We start from the raw sequence: 24,240 nt of genomic DNA, 5'->3' as shown, positions 1-24,240 counted from the left end.
TTAAAGGAAGAGGGTCAAACGCAGCACTGAGATTTGAAACCAAACCTCAAATCTGTGAGGCAGGTGCACGAACCACTCGGCCACAATGTTGCCCGCATATTTTCCCCAAATTTATTATTTACTTGGCATTCAGCTTATGCTTATGAATAGAATCCGTTCAAGCCGCAGATGGAATTCACAGTTCACAAATTCAGAAGAAAAGGTTTACGCCGTTCTATTGTTTGACTTGCAGTTTTTGCGGCGTCATCAAAGCAACTCAGCAAATGAAATCGTCTGCTAGTGAAGAATTGGCAAACAGTTGGAAGCCTAACAAGATTTAATTATACCCAATTGTATCTTTTTCAGTGGGGTCCCACAAGTCCCGCCGAGCTATTTTAAGTCACTTAATGACTCTAAACAGATGGAATCTCCATTCTTTGATTACAACGAAGTGGGAAGAGAACAGCGACAGCCACCGCGTTTAACATATCAAGGCGTCGCTTTGGGGAACGTTCGCCGCTGTTGACGTCGGCGGGTTTGATCGCTCGGCGGCGACTGATCACGGATTCTGCGTGATGCAACGGCGGTGAAAGCGCATCGCGCAATCCGAGAGTGACACGCCGCCCGGGTAAAATGTCACGCCGCCTTCGCCCTCCAGACTTGTCTCACAGCTTGTGTGCTCTTCGCCAGCCTTTTGTGTCATCTGCATGCACCGGTGAGTGATGGCACCCTCCGGACCGAGACCCGGTTTGCTGTCATGAGATTAGTTCCACCTCCACTCACACCCTCCGGGGGCCACTCCGAAAGGGCTGAGCTGCACAAAAAGGCCTGGCGTGCACTGACCCATCGATGCAAATCATGAAATGTGTTCATTTCCAGAAGCTTCAGTGTGTGGTCGTCCCCTATCATGAACCAACATTCAGTTTTTTAAGGCCTAATACCGTCAACTTGGATGATGTCTGATGTGCTTAGAAATCATTGGACTAATAAACCCCTCAAATTGATTACGGCATAAGATTGTCTTTTAATAGCCCATGGCAATTTTCAAGCCGTCCATCCATCCATTTTCTTAACCGCTTGTTCTCACAAGGGTGGCGGGGGGGTTGCTGGAGCCTATCCCAGCTGGCTTCGGGCAGTAGGCGGGGGGTACACCCTGAACTGGTTGCCAGCCAATCGCAGGCAATTTTCAAGCAATCTTCTTAAAACTTTCAGGCCACACTGTCCTTGATTGAAAGATGAATTCTAAACCTCAAATGAATGTTCAAATTGGCGGAAAGGTTGGAAGTACTTTTTTTTGTAGTGTACTGTACAAAGGTGCGCTCTGAGTGGAAACTATTTTCTGTCCGATGAATCTGGGATCCGTCCAGTGTATATAATTACGAATTTAACAGATATGGGGTGAAAAAAACACACCTCTATAACGCTGAACAAAACATTTTTGTTCAAACCCGTCGCATGAGACTTTAGCGTATTTCACAGGAGCTCAGTTCAGTGCGCTTCAAAGGACTGACTGTGAGTTTGTTTCGCCTTTTTTGTTGGCTTTTGGGAGCTTCGTGAAGACCGTTATTTAAAAAGATGGCGCATCTTAAAGAAGGGCTATTAAGTCAGTAAGAAGGTGAACAAAAGCAGAATATCCTTGAGAAGTTACAGTATGTGAAGTCAGAGGATTCACATGCAGTTTACTGTCACAATGCAAGTCGTCTTGCGCTAGAAAGGTTAGGGTAGAATGTTTTGTTGTTCAGGACTTTTTACACTTTAAGGTGCATGTGGTGCAATTGCAATCTCGATTTTGGGGCTGCTTAGTGGAAAGAGAGCTGTAACCCCGAATTGCTCTTTGGTACCTCACCATGGCACACTTCCCACTCTCTCATGTCTCTTTTCAGAGTGTAAATTGAATTTCCCCTTGCAGGACACTTACGGGATTAAAGTATCCAATATTCATGAAGAGTAAAACTTCACACTGAATAGCTGCGGTAACTAAGGTCAAATGTCAGATCTTTCCGGTGTTGGAAAAGATTCAGAGAAAATGATTTGTAGTGCTTGATGTTGTAAGTGGTGCCAGCAGTAGTGTCTGGGACCAAAACAGACTGTCTTGACTCACAGCAGGAAACAGTATGGAACACGGCTGCCTGCTGTAAAATACACACAATTCCCTCCTGCCTGGACTCCTTGAATATCCTCTTGAGGTCTAAATGGCAAGTGGGGAGTTAGCTGCGTTTAACCACTTACGGGGGTCATTTAGGTCTCTGGGGTGACAGTGAATTATATTGTTGATTCACATGAGTCACACTTTGCTAAGCTGCCAGTGGGCAAAATATTCACAATGTCTTGAAAATTACTGATATGAAATTCTCTGTTGAGTGATGGTTGTTCCTCTTAGACCAGTGGTGGGCAAACTCGGTCCTCGAGGGCTGGAGTCCTGCAGATTTTGGATGTTTTCCCTTCTCCAACACAGCTGGTCTATGATGAGCTCATCAGCAAGCTCTGCATAGCCTGATAACGATTCTGTTAATTGGAATCAGCTTGTGTTGGAAGAGGCAAACCTGCAAAACCTGCAGGACTTCGGCCCTCGAGGACCGAGTTTGCCCACCCCTGTCTTAGGCCATGATGATTTTCAAAATTCCATCCATTCTTTTCCTACAAAGTGTTTCCTGTTCAGGGTCATGGGAAGCTGGAGCCAATCACACTTGCCTTTAAGGCAAAAGTCAGACTAGGTCCAGGACTGGACACCAGTTATCAGAGGGAACAGACACCCCTGCCAATTAACACCCATGTGGGTGTGGTTTTTCCGTATTTTTTCAGAATGCTTTGCAGCAATTTCTTCTAGGTTTGAATATTAATCTTTTGCTATCAAACTTGAATGTAATGGCCCATTAGTGGTCCAAATAACACATATTAAGTTGAAATATAGATTTTTGTGTGCTTTTTTTTTTTTTTTTTTTCAAAAGAAAATTTTACTTAATTTTAAAGAATTATAGGCCAGGCAGTAAACTCCATCACCCATGCTGTTATTTTGCAAAATTGGAATGTTTTGGAGTAAAGCCAGAGCCCGCTTATTTCCCATTCTTAGTTGCGCCCATCTACTGCCCACCTACTGCCCAACTGGGGCCCAACAATGAAGCCCATTCTAAGCCCATACCCAGCCAAAGCCCAACTAGAGCAATATGGGCCCCAACTGTACGTGTTTGCTGGGACAGGAAACCAACCAAACTAGGGGTTGAACTGACTCGTCGACGTGCCGACTATCACTGCGCAATGACAATTATTCTACTCAAACGAACTGTTGCATAAAAGTACTTTCTACACCTGGACTTGACACGCTGCAACACGCTTGCTCATAATGTCATGAGCATACCACAGTTGTTGATTTTTCAGGCATGTTAGGTTTATTGAAGACTAAATTGTCCATCGGTGTGAATGTCATTGGTTTTTGTATGATCATTAAGATTGGCTGGCAATCGGTCCAGGGTAGAACCCACCTCCCTCACAAAGTCAGTTGGGGTAGCCACCAGGTCTCATGAGAACCGAGTGAGGAAAAATGGTGTAGAAAATGGATGTGGGGTTGTGGGTTTCCATGTGTCAGCTCTGATGTGACAGCTGATCATTTCAGGGATTACACGCCTCTCGTCCTCCGGTGGACGGATGCGTGTCCACAGAGTTTGAACCAAGATACTCAAACATTCCAAAGTGGTAATAGTTTGTCCTTGTTGGAGGTCTTTGCGCTACTGATTGCATTTTAGCCATATTTTTTTTTATTGGCAAAGTGCTGCAAGTTTAACACAAGCAGAAAAGTACAAAATGTTAAAATGATAATATGAGCAAATTAAAATTCACTAGAAGCCAGAACAGGACGTTGGACGGAGATTGAATGCTTGCGGCGGTGGCAGCAGCGGCCATAATGTTCAGTGAGATGGGACTGAAAACCGATTGTTAAATAAACCTCAGCTCTGGGCATTCTATTTTCCTATCAGTGTTAGGGAAAAGGAAGAAAAATGAACAAACAAAAGCTCACAAAAGCTCGATTTTGCTCATAGGTTAAATAAGGTTAAGGTTAAATTGTGTTTAAAAAGATACAAGATAATATTTGTGACTTAAGACTTACAAATGTTTGAAAGTTTATTTTTCCCAACGAAATGGACAAAAAGCTCCTCCACATATCTTTGACGTTCAGTAATTAGAAGAGCTTGATTGTTGTTTTAATGACTTCCTCTCAGTATCTTGACATCTTGATAAGACAAACTGGTACTCTCCGAAAATGACGGAACTGTCACGCAGTGTGTGGGATTCGGCACTTAATTTTCATGGCTGGCCACGTGTCAGCCATTCAGCCATTGGTTCGGCTTAGGTTTAAAATGGGAATTGCCGGTGAATGCTGTCATGACATTGCAGAAACAACAAACAAATTGCACATTCACATGAGGTTTCACAAAAAAAAAGTCCCCAGTGACCGATATGAATACATTAATGCCTCCTCAAAGGGGTTAAGTTATAGACCAGCCCTGCAATAGATGAAGCTTAATTTTTTTAAGGTCTTTAAACCTTTGAAATAATACAAACACATGTAAACACATATAATATACTGAGAGAAATCAAGCAACGTGTTTCTCGTAAACAAATCCTATTTTCTTCAAATCATAACCCACAGATGTACATTATAAAATAAACATACAGCTGTCACTTTCTGTAGGCGTAAAAAGCAGGATTACAGTAGATGACAATTCAATAACTTTTAACAAAAAATGTCCTATGGATTTTAGGCTGAAAGCCAAATATATATACTGTAGTACACTTCAAAAAACAAAAACAAATAAACAAACAAACAAAAACAAAATAGTTTGTGCTTAACTACTTCCTGTTTTGTTCTTCTTTCAACACTACCGTCTCAAACTAAGTATGCTGCCATCTCTCGGTCAATAATGAAATTACACCCAATACAGTTAAGAGTGAAATTGAAGTGAATTAATTAGTGTACAAAAAAAAAAAAACAGGACAGCGATGCTAGAACCCGCGGTGGAGGTGCATTGTGTTTTTACAATAAATATATTCATAATTTCATATGAACCATAGGCTAGAAATCAAAGCAGGATCTCTGTTGCTGAATGGGGCAATTGATCATTGCCGACAGTCTCTCACTCTTTGCATTATTTTCACCCGTTGCCTGTCTTTGTGGTAATCTGCTTCCTCCTCGATAATCGAGGGTCTGGACCCTTTGCAATGGTCGCTTGGTATGTGGCGGGCCGAATATGTCTCATTTATTATACGCTATAGAAAATGAACAGAATTGACGTATACAATACCATTTATGTACAGCAATATTTCAATCAAGCACCATTCGTTTTTGTGGAAAAAAAGGTGTTAAAAATGAATGCCTGAACCCTGATAGTCACCTGTTCCAATGCATTTAAGTGAATTAATGCCTTTACCCACTATGAGTATAATACTGTGTGTAATTAACATATTTTGTGGGCAAAAGAGACTTAGTTAGCAACACAATATGCACTATATTTATTTGCTGACAGTCTTGCTTTATTTATAAAGTAGCTGACGCTATTAAACATGCAACTCACAAACACAAGAAGTCTGTTTTGTACCAATTATGTCACCAAAATGAACAAGTAGCTTTTAAACTTGTTCTGTTTGCTTGCTTGCTTTCGAGGCAGTTCAATCGTTAAATGCTCAACAGCAAAGGGGGATATAAAGGGAGAAAAATGAAGACTTGATGTATTACTGTTTGTTTTGGCAGATTAAATTTTTTTTTGCATCCGAGTCGTCACTACTGCTACCACTAATGTCTTCACCCTCCACATTTTTTTCTAACTCTTCCTCCAGTCTTTTGTATTCCTCCAGCATCCTTGTGTGTTTCTATAATAATTTTATTATAAGAAAGAAATCAAATTTTATTTAGATAGAACTTTTCATACAATAAAAATGTAACAGAAAGTGCTTATATAACTTATTTTTCAAAATACTGTGATATTTTATAGGCTTGACAATGCCTGGGTTTTATAAAGATGCACATGTGTTATTTATAAAGTACTTTTTCCATCCCGGATGACAAGAAAACCTTCATGTTATTCAACTGGTGACCTCAAGGTGGAACATTGCGTGCGTGTGTGTGTGTGTTTTGCTGTGACAATCCTCACAAAAAATATTTACCAGTTCTGCTCCACATCCATGTTCCTTCCTGCTCAGTACATTATATTAGGCTTGATAAACGGGAGGGGGGAAGATGTGGGGAGGAATTAACAGCCACTCTTCCTCTCTCATTATGACGGCCCAATCGGTGATGTTGCAAGTGAGCGCTACGTGCTGTTCAGAGCTTCTGCCTCATTCAATGGTGTGTTATTGCTGGAGGTGTGTTGAAAATTAACTGCCTCCTGTAGTCTCGGCAAATCAGAGCCTATTGTGCACTGGGACACGTCCTCGGTCATCTCTCCAGTCGGCCTGATTTTTTTGTAGCTCACTCTTTGACTCTTCTGTTGTATTCAATCACATTGACATTTATCTGGCCAATCATAGAGGATAGGCATATTTGAGTCATTTCTTTAAGGTAGTTTTAGACAACTCTTAAAGGTCGCTGACAAGAAAAACAAAAATATATTTTGAGCATGCTCGGAAAATAGATGGATTCCAACATGGGGCAATAAGACTACTGCAGCTTAAAAAAAACTAGAGAGATATTCGGGGTATGCCAAAAAATCCATTCTCATAAGAATTGCGATTCTCATTTAGTACGATTTAGAATTGATTTTAAATGTCCCAAAATTTATTTTCTTGCACTTGTTTGTGTTTGCCTTTACTGGGAGTGCTGTTCATGTTGTACCCAATTTGGCCATACAAGGGCAGTGTGGTTCCACGCATTCTGATAAACAGTTAAATTGTAGCCACATTAGAGAGTAGAAGGAAAAAGTAATGATCAAGTTATGCCGATACAAATGTTTGTTTTTTGCAACGTAGGATGAGCATATGCCAGTGAGTAATGTTAAGATGCTTATCTGTGTACATTCCTGAAGCTTTTTGTATGAATAGCTGTTCTTTTGAGTGATAAGTGCCGCGAGTAGTGTGCTAATTAGCATTAGCCAGTCAGACTGGAGTAGATCATGACGATTCTATGCTCATCTATAAATTGAAGCAGAAATCGTCGTCAATCAAATCATTTTGAATCGAAAATCGATTCTGAATTGAATCGCAGACCAAGAATAGAATCGTGAGACAGTCAGAGATTCCCACCCCTAAGAGATATACACACACTCAACAGAATTCATTAAATGTGTGCTCATTATTTTCTGATTCTTTTGTTTGATATATGCAGATAATCTTGCTTTATGTGCAGGGTCAATGTCTGCTGTGTAATACGAGTCACGGTGATGTCAATCTGCATGCGTCTGAGTCCTCCGAGATGAAGAGTTTGTTCTTTCACCTTCGGGCAACATTTTCATTAGCGTCAGAAGTAGTTCGCCTCAGAGTCAAAAAATGAACTCGCTCTCCTTCACATCACTAAGCCGAGAGGGTGGCACGACACGCCGGGCTGCTGTAGTTGTGCATCCCTTTCAGCAAACTTTGTACTCAACTCATCTTGTGCACGCTTGAAGAGGCACCTTGCAACCAGATTCATTAGGACAGGTTAGCTTTGCAGCACCAGTGCATTCCGTAGTGAATCTCTGTGTTAACGCGTACCCGTTTTGCTGCCTCGCGACATCATCATTATGCGGCGTCGTTTTTCAATAGATTGCAAAGAAAGGTGTCTCAAGCTTGCTACCCGGAGCAGTAATTTTGCCACCATGGTAACAGGATTCTCTTCAGTTCTCAGGGGATTCTCAGGGGAGCCGGGGGTCTTGTGAACCTGATGTAGCACTGCAGAATACCCACATTTTTCATTGGTGGCCATGACTTAGTGGAATTGCACCTCTGCAACGCCTGTCGACCATCTATCTGGGTCACGCTGATAAGCTCAATATGCTTTTTAGCCAGTGTAAGGGGGAATTTGTCATGAGGACGTTCCTCAAGGAATTCAACATGCGGTCTCTTAAAAGAACACCTGAACTCAGAAACTCATTTATCTTGTTACAAAGTGACTGGAACTCGTTTGAAGGACTTAAAACCAAGGTTTTTAATAACGAAGCGGCATAACGTGGTGTACACACATAAAGAAAATATTTCTTAATCTTTAAAACACTAAGAAAAAGAAATAGAAGAAGCTATGCTAACTGTTAGCTTATCTGGAAAATATGCTGTATTTGAAAATGCTGCCCCCTTGCTATTTTTAGAGCGGTGAAGAACTTTGAAATATGTTACAATCACTCAAAACAACCTCTTCCATTTGGGTCCAATAAAAAAAAAAAAATGAGCATCCACGGCTCCCGTCTAAAAAATGTCAAGAGAGTTCTAGCATAACATACTGTGTATAGACTGTTACGTAGCACGTACAGCCACAGGTTACAGATGTCGTCCTACAATTAGACTGTTGGTCTAGAATGGATCTGATTAAAAGTAGTACACAAATACTCTATTTGTGTAATATTTGCATTTGTAAAGAAAAACATGGGCGAGATATTAGAAGCTATTCGTCCTGCTTCGAGGTAAATAAAGAAACACAACTGAACACTAGCCGCTTACTCCAAATCTCATTAACATGTTTTGTTCAAATGAGTGACTACACAAGTGTGCTCACCTGAACCAACTCTTGTTCACTCTCAACGTGGGAGCCGAACACGAGGGAATCGTCTGAGACAGTACGGGAAGCTGCAGGCAATAATGTGCATGCTGTAAAGGTTACTCTATGCAATAGCATCATCATCTACTGTACTGTAGTGATGAGTTGGGCAACTTTCATACTAGCCAATCAGTGTACGATGAACACAGGCAGGAATCACAGTAAAGAAAGAGCCAGTGGGGGACAAGGGTATGAAAAAGAACAAAGCAAACACCAGGGCAGAAACTGCAGCACGAGCTTCTCTTTAGGGAGCCCCAGAGATGGGATGGAAAACAAATCAGAGGCCACCGAGGTGATTGTGCAGCTCAACTCTCACCCCCCCAGCCACCTCATGTGCTGCTTATTTACAGGATAACTTTCCACTGTAAACCCCCACCTATGCCATAACATTATCCCTGCCTGTCTTGATGAAGGCCTTGGCGCATCCCTCGCTGAGCTGATCGAACTGTGGCCTCAAACTGCGCCGGATAAACCGGGATCCTACCGAGTGAGTTGCTTGGCTACGCCCCTCACCACCCAGTCTCAGATCAATGTTTGGTTGCAGTTGTCCTAAAAATAAACACGGGGGGGCACCCTTGGGAGTTAGCTTGTAAGAATTAACAGCAACATGGAAGTGGTTGCCAATTGACAGGTGCATGCGGTTAGAGTCTTCAAGGCCTCCTCTGATGGCGTGAACACTTTCAGAAGCACTGACCTCCATTTATAATCTACATGACATTGCATTGTTACATTATTTACAACCGTCTATTATCTTCATTTCACAGTGTGTCTTGGCTGCCAAGCTTCCAGTAGCCTTAGATTTCGTTTTTTGTCCAATGAGATTTCAGCATTTTTGTGATGCCAAGTCGAAGGGACTCTGCCCAGAGCCTTCAATGTCGTAAATAACCAATCAGATTTATGATTCAAACGGCTTTGATATATTTTCGTAAATTGCTAAATGTGGAAAAAAAAGCAAACTTGAGTCCTCTCCTCAATCATTTTGACAGCCGCATGGGATATTTTTCTAGCCAAGTCTTCACGTCACCAATCAATGCATCCTTATTCTAAGCTAGCAGAGAAGAAGAACATCCAGGTAATCCGTATGTTCTTGGTTTATACATACTTTGAATTGGAACAGGACTTGAGCCACGACTGATGACTTTTCATGAGATCACGAGAATGTATGTATGGGCAAGAATGCAAATTGTTAAACGGCTTTCTGTCCTCTGATTGGTTGAGCTAAATAGTCTTAGCAGCAATTGGCTGTCACTCGGCCATGCTAGCCCACCTGTGTTCCCACCTTTTAGGAGAATGCGTGTCGGGAAAAATTCATTTTCAAGCAGAATTTCTAGAAAATGCTGGCCGGAGAAGATTTACTTTCAGGGCAGATCGGGCTACAGCTGGCTTATAGGCTGGCGCAAAGATGGGAGGATGTTTTGTTAATCGATAAATAACCAACTTCTCTGGTGTGTATTCTATTTAAAGTTTTTATGTTTTGCTCATGTTAATAGAAAGGTATCGATTGTTAACTGCTGCAAATGATATTGTTGTGTAGACGTTTTGTCAGTAAGGTGGGGGCTTTAGGACCCAGATGCGGGAAGGCAGAGCAAGGAGGCAGAGGTGCAGTCCAAAAAGAGGTTTTAATTTCTAATCAAAAAAACTAACTTCAAAATAAACTGAACTAACAAAACATGAAGCTAAACATGACAAAACAACTAAGGCGAGACTAACAACATGACATGGATCCTGATAAGGCAAAAAGGTCAGCGTGACGTGGCGAAAGACTTACGACAGTGGCAACAATGCACCGACACAGACAGGGGGGAGACAACCGACTAAATACACCAACACTAATGACATAACAAGACACACCTGGCTGAGGGCACTGATTGGATGACACATGAGGGTAATGGGGAAAGGTGGACACAATCAGGGATCAGGGTTGACAAAGACACCAAACAAGGAAGGGCAAGTGACCTGAAACGAGGAGTCAGACTTTTCACAATAAAACAGGAAATGACAAGACAAGGGGAAAACAGAAGCTAAACATGACAGGGAGTAAACAAGACTGAAAATAAACATGACACGTTTGGAGTTGTTCGCTCTCTCTCTCTCTCTCCGTCTGTAATGGCACACATTGTTAAATTGCATTTCTGTATTTTATTTCGTAAAATTGCGATGTGAAACCGTTGATATTAAAGGTGTGATTAAGTCCCCACTGAAGGCCCAGGTCTGAAATTCACTGCCTGCCACTGGGAATTCACATAATATCTACTAATTAATTTATCTCAGAGGTATTGAGAAAGTAATGGGGATATTCTGTTCTGCCAGTCATCACAACTGAGTCACCTGGTGCAAGAGCAAGAAAATAAGAAGGCAGATCATCCATCCATCTGTTATTTTCTAGACCGCTTGTCCTCATTAGTGTCATAGGTACGATAGAGCTTATCCCTGATGATAGATAGATAGATAGATCGATAGATAGATGGATACTAAACTCATGCAATTGTTCACTGCTAGGCAATATTTTCAATTAAAATAGCAGACCATGTTGTTAGAGGCCCTACAAACGGACACATTTACTAAACTCCCAATAGTTGGCATGTTACTCCGACCCTGCTTACGGGGATAAAGCTTTCAGTCAGCTTTCATCTTGTAATATATGGAACACATCAAAGTCACCTCAACCTCATTTCCCTCATGCGTGAGCCATTGCTCATTTCACCAAGTCAGAAAATTGCATCATTTAAAAGCAGAAGGAGAAACGGTCTGATCATGTGTGTTGAGGGATGTTCCCTGGGAAAGAAAGGCCCTCAGCTGCAAGTCAATAGTACGGGAAGGCGAGGGGTTGGGGCGCGGGGGTGTGAGGCGTTTCGAAGATGTTCTCGCTGGTGCAGCATGGGGAATAATACTGGCCCACGGGGAGATGTGTTAGTGCCGCCGTGACATATTTAGGGCAGCTGTGAGACTTAACAGAATAGCAGATATTAGCCATTGTTCTTAAAAAAAAAAGAGACAATTTTTAGATAAAAACAAACAAACTCTAAGGTGGTGTAATCCAGCAGCATACAACTATAAAAGATATTTAGTGTAAACAAACTGCTCTGTAGACTCCTGTTTTATATTATGTACAATGCTCTCGTTTTGAGCAAATCGTCCCCTTATGAAAGATGTTTCATGTTCTGCCCATGCCACCCCTCCCTTCCCCTCCTCCTCACTATTTCGGAGCCTTGTTTTCTGCATGAATAAATAAGTGAGGTGAATGTGCAAACATTTCCTTTGCACCCTGCTGGTGCAAGTTTGCAAACGAATTCCAAGCCAGGCGGCGGGCTGTCTTGTTTATAATCGTTCACCCACGTGCGCTTCTTTGTGAGACTGTCGCTATTTTGTCTCTGTCGAACATGTAATATGATAATCAGCTTCCACCTGTCATGTAAATTTATGACTCCCGGAAAGGACACCTGCTTTTTTTAAAGTGCCTGTTTGTGCTTAACGCTGATTCACGATTGTCACAATCTTTGGATGTTCAGCAAGCAGAATGTGTTGTGGTATTTAACTTCAAGATAAGGGTTAAGATTGAGATTAAGAATGCTACTGTGACATTTTTTGTCCATTCATTCAAGTGAACATTAGTGTGGTCGATCATGAATGCTGGAGTCGATTGATAGCAGGTAATCTATTCAATTTTCTATAAATAGTTAGTGGTGAAAATTTACTATAAATTAGATTATCAGTGAAAATGTGTTCACCCTGATCACGTCTAAAACGCCAACTCACGAAATATTTTTGATCAGATCAACGAAATGTTTTTCTAGGGGTTTCAAAATTAGTGTTTTCATTTTGAGTTAATTTAAAGTTCCTTTAACGGCACAATTTTTTTTAATGCACTGTTAATGACCGCCCTTTACATGGAAAGCCTGTAACTGGGGGAATTCCAGTCGCAACGCAGCAGACATGTCCATGTCAAAATTTTGCAGTAGCTAATTTCATAATAATGCATACATTTGCGGAGACTGGAGTCAAGTTGTATTTTACAATTTTAAAAATGTGCAGAATTTCCCAAGTTATTTCATGTTAAAGATGGATAGCTTTTAATTTGAAAAGAAAAATTAGTTCTCACCATCGTCTTACAAATGCAATTATGCCATCTAGTGGCAGAAAAATGACCACAATCAAATCAATATCACACTTGTTTTTTACAGTACAGTACATATTTTTTTATTTTAACTCCATTTTATGAATTATAATGAAATCGCTGTATCTAACTAAAAGATGCAGCCATATTTCTATTAGTTTAACTTTTCCCCCCACTTTTATGTTAACAAGAGTATGAAAACTTAAAACAAATATTTTATTGTACATTTTATTGTACATTTAGAACAGTTATCTCTTTGACTGCCAAACGTTTTCAGAAAAGGGATGCCGCGGGTGCCAGCCGATTTAAGCATTTTTGACTGATCTTTCAAGGTCCACAGAAAATTATGTGTTTGGACTATGGAAACACACATACTACCAAATGAAAGATTGGACTCTCATCTTTCATCAGAAAAAAAATTTTGTTTCTACCTTATTCCGTTTTTCAATAATCAACAATAGAAAATGGTTAGTTTCACCTCTGTTTTGAAAAAAACATATTTTAACGTCTTTGGCACTCCATAGGATTTTACTAAACGTTATTTAACGTTTTTGGCAGTCAAAGAGTTATAAAAATTTGCAATCAATCCCAAGTTAACTATTGCATGCGATTAATTATGATAAAAAATGTTTTATTGCCTGCCACCGTTAGTTTTTAGCTGATGTTTTTTTTGTTGCGCCACAAGAAGGAATTTTTGGGGTGCATAAATGAATCCGCACAGCCAGAAAAGCGTGCTCGAACTAGTATCTGGTAGTAGTGCTAAGGTTAGCTTCGCCTTAGCAATGGATCCTGCGCATCATGATATGCCAGTCTTCTCTTTGTTGCAGTGAGTCTGTTTTCGCCTCTTAATTAAAACGCGAGTGCTCACAATTTCTGACGAATTGATATAGGAGACTCCTCTGTTGTTGCTTGTTAGCAAAAAAATTTTGCATTTCTAACTGTAATATTTTAAAGTGGAAAACAGACTATCCCAAAGGGTCTCCGACTGTAGTGTGAAAAAGTGGCTGGGATTGGCTACAGTTTCCTGGAGACTCTTCACAGGGTGGAATAGTTTGATCTTAATTTCTATTTTTGATATGTTTACATTCCTTCTGGATACTTTAGTAAGGGGGGAAGGTCCCTGTGGACCGCTTTTCCAAAACCCTGCGAGAGACGATTCCTGCTTCCGTTGACTGCAAAGAGCAGCGCTGAAACTTTGCTGCAGTAGCTGTGCAGCCGGGCAGTTTTGAAGCCGAGAGACAGCGCCGTACTCCTGCGTGTGAACTCCCTCAACTCTCAGGCCTCTTGTAGGTCGCCCGAAAAAAGACGATGGACAGCTTTAATAGAGCCGCACGTGCCTGCTGGGAAGGTGGGCGGAAGCCCCTGCAGATATTATGGGTGGCAAAATGAAGCACATCCATTTCTCGCAGCCTGAAGGATGACATGACGACTGAGGCCTCTGAAGAGGTTTGTTGTTGTCTTGTCTTTCACACGGCTCCCACTGAATTAGACAGTGCTTGAATCCCCAGCCTCAGCGTGAGATGGAGACAGGAGCATTGATTTCATCCTTTCAGTCTTTCTGACTTTGATTATTTTTGCTTACAGCAAGCACACAATTCTGACTGCGGGTTGTATGACATTGCGCTCTCCTGCTGTGTTTGCACACTGAAGTGCGAACTTGATCCGGACAGGTGACTGATCAGTGGAGACTGGAGAGGCAGAGAGCGCACTTCGCGCTATCATAATGAGCCAATTTACCTCTCTGTCCCAAGGTTGAACCCTCAGCGTTTTATAGAAAAAACACTCACATTGACATGCACACTGTCAAAAAGATCTCTTCTTTAAACTCAAAAGCTTTCTGCTGTAACCTTTGGATGAGATGATACATTATACAGCAAATGTCTTACAGCGACACCTGTGGTAATGGCTAGTAATGCTTTTCTTTCTTAGCAATATTTAGTACAAAGTTTTCTTGTTGTTTGTTTATGTGAATTGCATTGTTAACCCCTAGTTGGCCATTCAAACAGCTCTGTATGACTGGCATACACAACCAATCACATTAAACTAGATTTGCAATCTCTGGAGAAATCACATGTGAAAGCTAAAAGGTTGAATAAATAACATACACAGTCAATTCTGTAGAGTAAGTTTGACTCTATTTAGAGTGGGACTCAGTTTTAGTGTAATGTTTACACTTGAAAGAGAGTAAAAGACAAAATTGAAACAAAAATAGCATAAAAGTCACTCAAGAGTTGAGGACCAAACTTCAGCTATTTTTGGGGAGACAGACTATGTGTTAGTATATTGCTCGTGTCAGCTGGACTCTTCTCTTCTCATACTCAAAGAGGCCACAATTTATGTTTTTGGTGTCTTGGAGATAAGCAAACAGGAGGAAGGTCATAGCTCAGGTGGTAATGTGACAGTCTCCCAAGCCAAAGGTCGTGAATTTGTTCCTCAACCCTTGAGTGACTTTTATTAGTATTATTTTCAATTCTTTATTTTACTCTCTTCCAAGTGTAAATATCAGCCTACTCTAAATCGGAGTCTATTTGGTTCCACTCTAAACATTCAACACCTCCTGAAGTAGAAAGTCTTTCGCACATAGCTTGCAATTTTGAATGGTGGTTACAAACACACACACACACACACACACACACACACACACACACACACCAAGCAAGATCAATAACCTTTCCCGCTATTAATGTGACTTATAACCTGTACAACTTAATTGGAAAAACTAGTTAGACATTAAGGACAAACATTGTTTTGCTTTTTCTAAATTCAGCGTTGAGCATTGCTGACAGTTTTTTTTTGTGCCCCCCTTATTCCATGAAGGAGCCTCAGGTGAACCGACACTTCCCGAATGTGACGCAGGGCATGCACCCAATTTAGGAAACATTTGCATCACGTTGTGTCTCATGTGCTCTGTAGCGATTCTTTTAACCAAGAGTAAAATGTTTAGAGTCTTATGTAACAGCACGGTAGGTGATCTTAATGAGGAAAACATGTTCCTGTGTTTTTTTTTGCTCTTGTTGTTTAATCTGCTCACAACAGACTCCAAAACAAATCACGTTAGATTGTTATACAACGTCGAGCTGAAAGTGAATGTAAGATTAATTTGCCTGGTGAAAGCCATCACAACATGTTAATAAAATGTCAAGGTCATTTGCAGATGGTAAAAAACAATTATGAGTCGATTGCGTTTGTAAAATTAAGCGAGGCACAAACACAGTTGGGCTGAATCTGAGCATTTTTCCTCCCTTATGATCAAGGTCAGCAATGTCCCGATTGTCAGATGTCTTTAAAAAATATAGACGTATTTTAGAGAGCAATTATCCTGTGGTGGAAAACGGATCACGATTCCATGTGTGTGGTCAACAGCGCTCGTCTGAGTCACCTTGATTGTGACGTGAAACGGAACAATGTGGCCAATTAAAAATCAAACTGAAGCTAGAGCTCTTGCTTGAACACAAACAGAAGAGCTAGGGTGGGAAAAAATATGTCTTAAAGTTATTTACCAAAATAAAAAAGACAAGGAAAAGAGTTTGCAGCACAATGTAAAGTGGATGTAATAAGTCTACAATACACCCTTGTGCCAGTGGCAGGTTTTTGTGAAAAGATTTGAGACCAAGACAAGACAAATCATTTCAATGTGACACAACCTGTACAACTCAGTTGAAAAAAATGTCATCTCTAGATGAATTCATTCACTCCCAGCCATTTTCACTGAAGCAACCCCCTTCGCTCACGACTGTTTTACTGGATTTTGACTGATTTTGCAAGGCCCACAGAATATTGTGTTCTATTGCTATAAAAACATAGAACCTACCAAAAGAAAGATTAGTCTCTTCTTTCATCAGGAAAAAAAAAGTATATTTCTCTCCATTTCAGTTTGGCAGCAATTAGCATTAGAATATAGCTAAGTTTAGAACTTTGGGTAAATGAGCTTGTTTGAAACATGGCCCTGGTTGATCTCTTATACTCTGCTGCGACCCGCTGGCTGTTTTTGTAATTACTACCATTGCTTCACCCGTTTTCTGCAGTTCAGAGGATTCATCATAGCCTTCTGTATGCTCTAGCTTAAAAAATAAATAAATACAAATACATCTTTGGGACACTAAAACATTTAAAATAGAATGAATTTATACGTTTTTGGGAGCAAATGAGTTAAGATGCAAATAAATCAATATGTGAGGGGCTAAGGTTGGATCGTGTTCCGTGTATATTTGACAAGTAAAAGATGATTCTCTTCTCTAAATAATGTCACAAACATTACAGTTTTTCTCAATTGCTTTGATGAATCCCGCACAATTTATAGGATTATGAAGGATTCTTTAGCGGGAGTTGGCCATGTTCAAACTGCGAGTAACTTGTGAATGTAAGCTTACTTTACTAATCCCTCAACCCCTTGAGTCTGACCGAAGTACCTTGTCATGATAGTCACAAAGATCGCAGATAAGGCTTCCACAAAATAGCAGCGCGAGCAGTACTAAGCTAGCTAGCATAGCACTAGCTTGGTAAACAAGCTACGTTAATAGCGAGCACGACCTATTCATAACGGATTCATATAATTCCGCGTCACTTCTGAATCCTCTGTAGCAGCTACTTGAGATCCTTTCGCTCTGCTTCTGTTTGCTAGTCTTTCGACGCCAGGTGTTTGAAAACAAGGGATGGACATTTTCTTGCAAGTGGATATTTTCCTGCTATGGCTTCAGCAAAGCCCCTGAATCCCAAGATAACAAGTCAGGGTGAGGATGCTCGGGTGTGCCTGCCATGCATGTGCATCTGAGTGCATAGCAAATAACCACATGATCGGTTATTTTTCCTTGGGCGTGTTTTTTTCTTCCCTCCTGAAACAACTTTGAGCAGGGCTGGATGCAGAACACATGGAAGACACTTGCATGGAAGAGACCTCAGCTTAGATACCTCAGCTAAGAAACCTTGCTGTACTGATAAAAGTGTACTTCAGTAACTCTCGCTAGGACAATGCACAATAAACACAATAAAGGCATACAAGATAAAATAAGGGTGACTAATACCGGATCATAGCAACTGCATGGCTGACTATCATAAGGGACAAACTAAGAGTGGCTAAACAGTAACTGCATAGCAACTGATATCAAGAACACAATGACCCCATGAACCAACCCAAAACACACAACAATTTTAAACAAGTTTAAACAATTTTTTTCTTCTCTTCTAAAATTACAAACTACTTGCCCCATATTAATTACATAATCAACTAATGATTTGGCCTCAACAGGCAGTATTGCTTTCCAAACATAATGACCGCTGTGCAGTAATAGCTTTTTCCCATAAATTTCTTTGAAGAAACTAGCCCATAGGTGTGCAACCATGCGGCCATTTCCCCTCCTGCCGCTTTTCAATTAGGAGCTAGCAATGACTCATAACACCCCCCCACCCTCCACCTCCCTTGAACATACAATTAACTGAATATGCCCAGTCGATACCTTCATCCTAAATTTGCATCGGTCTCTTGTGTTTTTCTCTCAGATCTTCAAATCCCTTCTTTAGCCAAAGCGCCCCCCTCGGGACGGGGAAGCCAATCTGGAGCAACGTGTGGTTGTTGACTACAGGAGCGAGATGAGAGGCAGTAGGGAGGGAAGGGAGGACCAGTAGGAGGACAGAAAACCGCCACTCCCTCCGTGTTTCATCAGGTATTCACAAAGACGTCTCACTCACGCCCACCTCTTCAGGACGCTCCGCCGTGAGCGGGATGAAGGGGCTCAACAATCCCTGTCATACTTTCCCCCCTACAGATGGTTGGAATTCAATAAAAGGGGAATGTGGTTTTGATGCTTGTTTACCCCGCCTGTTAACGCGTGTTTTTGTTGGCTAGAATTCATCTTGATAAACTTGTGATGTGGGGAACAGCCAGTGTGGTTAGACCTGACAAAAAAAAAAATATATATATATATATATAGATACCTTTTGGTCATTAAGCAATCAATAAGCTTCTAATGAGGGCTCGGAACGTGATGGTCGAGAAATGATGTGTGAGTGATCGCGTGGAGAGGAAGGAGATCAGTGAGCATGTGGCGGGCGGAAAACGTCTCCGCATTCACCCGTGTGTATGCAAGCATGCGTCCCTCCAGTGATGCATGACGGAGGCTGTATTGAAGGCAGTTTTCACTGTGACCCATCCTCCCCAAGAGAACTATGGAGTCACGACACATGTAGTGTACAACAGAGCTGTCACCGCTCCACCATGCCCTGTAGGGCGTTTTAGACGGCACCTGCCAGGTTTCCAGTCTCCTTAAATGCGTTCAGATGAGGGCGGGAAAGTTAAGAGGGTGTATTGAGAAAGTTTGGACGCAGTGGTAAAGACATAAAACAATGACAAAATGGCCGCCATAAAGAACTACAATATGACCCAGAATAATTGGCGGGCTCGCAGCCTAATTTACAGTACCTTAGCTAAAACAGCTTTGACTTTGCCTATCATTAGCCTCAAGGCTAGATAGCTGTTAGCTTGATAGGAGTCAGCCGGTAATCAAATAATACGGTTTATGTGCGTTTCATATCATAAAATGGCAAAGATCTGTGTTACTTAAGAGTATTAAACTCAAATGTAGTGATGGGACGAACAACACTGGCGCGCCAGCACTGTGCCGAGTGCGCAAGTGTGAAACCCCGTATCGGCGCGTGTATCGCTTTAATAAAAAATCACGTGACCGAAACAGGAAGTGTGTCGTTTGGATGTGCCGCGCCAAATTGTATTTATAGGTAGACAAACTGTATCAACATGTTGCGTGTTTGTTGGATGGAGATTAAACTGTTTGCTGTAGCTGTAAATTTACCTGTACCTGTGCCTGTTGGATTTTTGTTTGCTTCCACTCATGGATCGTTCTAGAAAATTTTCACAAGTCTGGAATCATTTTGATCAGAGAAAGTATCCACACCTTTATCAACTGGCACTTAAATATTTATGCACGCCAGCTTCCTCTGTTCCCTGTGAACGAGTGTTCTCTAAGGCAGGGGAACTGGTGTCCAAGAGGAGAAATCGCCTTGGAGCAATCACACTTCAAAAACTTTTGTTTTTCAATAAAAATATATGACAGAATCTTGTTTTTAGTGTGTTATTACATATGGTTTAAAACTTTTAACAAAATCCCATACAGAAGTTAAACATTTTAACTTTTATTATTTATTTCATTTTATTTTATTTTATTTATTATATTAATATTATTTTATTACATACAAATTTGCTATATTTTACAAGCCAACTCATATGAGCATCTAATAAACAACTTAACTCAGCAAGCAAATGGACCAACTGAAATTATACAAAGATGAGATCATATTTTAAGTAAAAGACTAGCAAGTGAATAAATAAAATGTATTAAATTTATTTTATAAATATAAATTCATAAGCTAATATTAAGGTTTACAGCATGCACGTTTTACCATCTTATTTTTGATTTTGTTTATCTGCAATGATTTTAGATCTACAGCAGAGGTCACTGTTGAGTGACCAACACAGTGTCAATACAGTGTCAATACAGTTTGTGTAATGTGTCAATACACTCCTTGAGGTATCATCGTCCCATCACTAGGTACTGGATAAAACTCTTAACAAACAAAACAAACAAAGTTTTGAAAAGAACAAAAATCAAAGTAACAACAAAACACAAGAGTGGTGACAGCGACAATGATCCAACCAAGACTGAACGAAACCAGGGACTAAATACAAGCCAACTGACGAGACAACGAGCGACACCTGGACAAGACACAAGTGGCTGGGGGAGATGATTGGATGATACAAGGGAACGGGATGACGAGCACAGGTGCAAACAAAACCGAACTAGCAAGAAAGGACACCAATCATAACAATGTGATTTGTAATGTTGCTAACTGTTAAAGCTTACCTACAACAAAGTATTCTGAACAAATTCTTTTAAAGCAGATCTGCTTATTCATATTCGTCTTTGGCTATCAAAATGATCGATTTAAACACTCAATAAGCACCGGAACAAAACAATGAGTCGACCTTCAACATGGCGGCTACCGCTGTGCCTAGAGGTGTGTGACATTATGGGAAAACGATCTGAATCTTTTATATGTGTTATGTGGGTACATTTAACTAATTTTTAGACATTTTATTATGATCAATTTCATCATATTATGCTTTTAATGTATTTGTAATGGAGGTTATGGTTTTCACTGATTTCTAATTGAATTTATCATACAAATTGTTTTTTTGCAATTTAGTTTGAGTTTAGTTTATTAAAAAGACAGCGTGCAGTAAGATTAAGAAGATGACTGCGCCAGATTTAGCACAATGCTAGTTTCCATCTCCCCAGTAGTTCATTTAGGTCTCTTTCTATGAAAATGCCTCTGAAATGTGGACAGTCAAGTGTTATGGATTTTATGTATTTTGCATCTTGAGAAGCTCATACAGTAGAGTATACTTTATTTTAAGAGCACATGACCTTTCTTTTTTAAAATTTGTATAGCTTTTTATGATATGATGAGGCATGTTTATATTTGGGCTAATGCATCGTGAAGGACATTTCCTTGCCACTTTAAGCCCCCTGTGTTCATTTCTATTCAACTTGGTATGTACTCTCCACAGAGAATTTTGATGCCCAAGAAGCACAAGACACAGATTGACAGTCACAAGGATTGCCACGATAGGCAGCGCACCCGCTGAAGGGATTGCTGTCCCTGATCCTCCCTGGATGATACACCAAAGATACAAGGTATGTTTCCGATTACCACCGTAGCAGGTTAGTGAACTGTGGCTGCAAGTAAGCCCAACCTGACACAACGGAATACCATCACACATTAGTCAAAAGATATGTCATTTAATTTGAGCTTGAGTTAAGTAAAAAATAAAAAACAGTTATGAAAGCATTGCACAATAATTTTGATCAAGCTGTGGAAAAGTATCGATAGGGATGACGGGCACTTTGACATAATGAAAAGTAGTCGGTGTACAGCTTATATAACTTAAAAATACAAATACATTTACAGACATTTTGGATGGTTGCATGTGTGTGAGAAAATAGTAAAGACCTTCGCACAAAGTCCAGGATAAAAATCGTGTTTAGCTGTATCGTATTTGTAGCTATGCAGCAAAAGCAAACGGAAAGACACAGTTCAGTTGTAAAATGGTCCCTTGTTTACTGGCTCATCAATCAGTTTAAAACAAATTGGATTCTAGGCGCTAATTAGGTTGTTGTGTCACTGGACTCTGGGACACAAAAGAGTTGATGACCTCCACCGCAGTGTGCTGATTACGTCGTCTCGTAAATCACACAAGTCCCCCAAAATGTAAATGAGAAGAATACTACTTTGATTTGCCTTTAAAATTGGACTCACGAATGAAACTCGCATTGGAGAGCTTCTGTATTTGGATAGTGACTCAAGCCCTGCTGTGTGGAGTTTGCATGTTTTTCCCATGCTTGAGGTCGGCTTCCTCCCCAAATCCAAAAAGATGGTCAGACGGCCACTCTGCTCGACCTTTAGCACTTTAGGGAGAGGGTATATTATACATGGGATTTCTTTTTATTTAACTCTTTGACTGCCAAAAACGTTAAATAACGTTTAGTAAAATTCTATGGAGGAGTGCCAAAGACGTTAAAAGACGTTTTTTTTTTTTTTTTCAAAACAGAGGTGAAACTAACCATTTTCTATTGTTGATTACTGAAAAACGGCATAAGGTAGAAACAAACTTTTTTTTTCTGATGAAAGATGAGAGTCCAAACATCATTTGGTAGTATGTGTGTTTCCATAGTCCAAACACAACATTTTCTGTGGACCTTGAAAGATCAGTCAAAAATGCTTAAATCGGCTGGCACCCACGGCATCCCTTTTCTGAAAACGTCTGGCAGTCAAAGAGTTAAGATGCCTTGTCCTCACAAGGGTCGCTGGAGCCTATCCCAGCTGGCTTCGGGCAGTAGGAGGGGTACACCCTGAACTGGTTGCCAGCCAATCGAAGGGCACGCAGATACAAACAACCATCCAGACTCACAAACACACCTACGGATAATTAAAAGTCTTCAATTAACCTGACACGCATGTCTTTGGAATGTGGGAGGAAACCGGAGTATCCGGAGAAAACCCACGCAAACACGGGGAGAACATGCAAACTCCACCCAGGAAGGCCGAAGCTCGGACTCGATCTCACGTCCTCTGCACTGGATTGCGGACGTGCTAACCAGTCGTCCACCGTGCCGCTCTATATAATAATAATAATAATAATAATAATAACAATAATCTTCATTGAAGCTAAAAAGCTGTTGAAATATGAGCTGGAACAGTCAGAGACGGCATTCACAAAATGCCCTTGTTTTAGGGAATTGTGGGGATTTTTTTCTTCTTCCTATCAGTTATTTGCTATTGGGCGACATAAATGTCATTCACTCATTCAAGTGTTTTTATGCTTGTCGGTGCCAGTCTCTGGGTGTATGCTAATGAGGGCAACAATGTCTTGAGCATTTCTTTAAAGTGCAACTGTGCATCTCTAGAGACAAAGCAAAGCATCAATCACGATCATTTTCCCCTCCAGGCAACTCTGTCCGCTGGGGAAAAAAACCCCAAAAAACATTCATATACTGTAGCTAAACTGCTTTCACAATTAAGTGTGTTTTCTAAATCCCTAGGGCATCGATGTTCTTGTGTCTCCTTGTACAATGTGTCCAGTAACAGCATTGCAGTGCACTTTCATAACAAATATGCATAATATTTTGCCACAAGTATTCATGTTAGCATACGTTATTATCCTGCATGGTAGAATCTTATTGCAAATGAGCAGTGGCTCATGAATATTGTGCAGCAAATTTCATAATACTGTCCACGATTTATCCATGCGAATATGTACTTTGAACACACTAAATGAGACATTAGTAAGCGTGAACCGTGGGTAGATGGCCGTCCACCCGTGTCTGGTTCAGCTAATGTTTTTCTTCTTCTTACCCCCCACCCGAGGTAAATGCATTTCTCCCCCCCCCCCCCTCCTCTCTGTTGTTGCCTCTCTAAATACATTAGGAGTGTGCTCTTAGACCCACTCTGAACAAAAAGTGCCCCGAGGTAACTTGTGTTATGTTTTGCTGCTGAATTAAATAAAGCAAAGTGAATTGTTTGGGCGACCTATCATGGCGTGTGGCACGTGCGGAACGCCTGCAGCGTAACGTGTTGTCAGGCAGACAAACCCACTCCACTGCAGCCTGCTGACTCTTCTGTCATGCGCAGTGAGAATATTGATTATGATGATAAATAATATGGCATATGTTGGAGGCGAAGGTCTGCATGTAATTAGAAGCATGATAAAACATGAACAGCATGGTCACACGTTCTTTGCAATGTCTAATGAATGTAATTAACGCCAACCAAACTCATTCTTGGCGAGCCCATCTACTGCCAACCGATTAGTGTGCACCTGCTGCCGTATGGTACCAGCGTGATGTCAGGCTGCTGGTATTGTGGC

The 24,240-nt window shown here is 40.8% G+C and overlaps 1 long non-coding RNA gene across 3 annotated transcripts in view; it reads left to right on the top strand.

Moving 5' to 3' along the window:
- LOC144048929 (uncharacterized) overlaps positions 1-24,240 on the top strand; it is a 155,657-nt gene that overhangs the window by 8,998 nt on the left and 122,419 nt on the right. For 2 of the 3 annotated variants that reach the window (XR_013293450.1, XR_013293451.1), the window contains exons 3-4: positions 18,303-18,466; positions 21,385-21,511. This is a non-coding gene — a long non-coding RNA (uncharacterized LOC144048929). Of the gene's footprint in view, positions 1-18,302; positions 18,467-20,624; positions 20,832-21,384; positions 21,512-24,240 lie in introns of those variants that run through there. The other variant, XR_013293452.1, reaches the window with a different exon arrangement.

The sequence above is a fragment of the Vanacampus margaritifer genome, chromosome 3, assembly GCF_051991255.1.
Source record: "Vanacampus margaritifer isolate UIUO_Vmar chromosome 3, RoL_Vmar_1.0, whole genome shotgun sequence".
In the NCBI taxonomy this organism is placed as follows: Eukaryota; Metazoa; Chordata; class Actinopteri; order Syngnathiformes; family Syngnathidae; genus Vanacampus; species Vanacampus margaritifer.
Note: the sequence above shows the minus strand (reverse complement) of the source record. Positions and strands in the feature narration are given on the sequence as shown.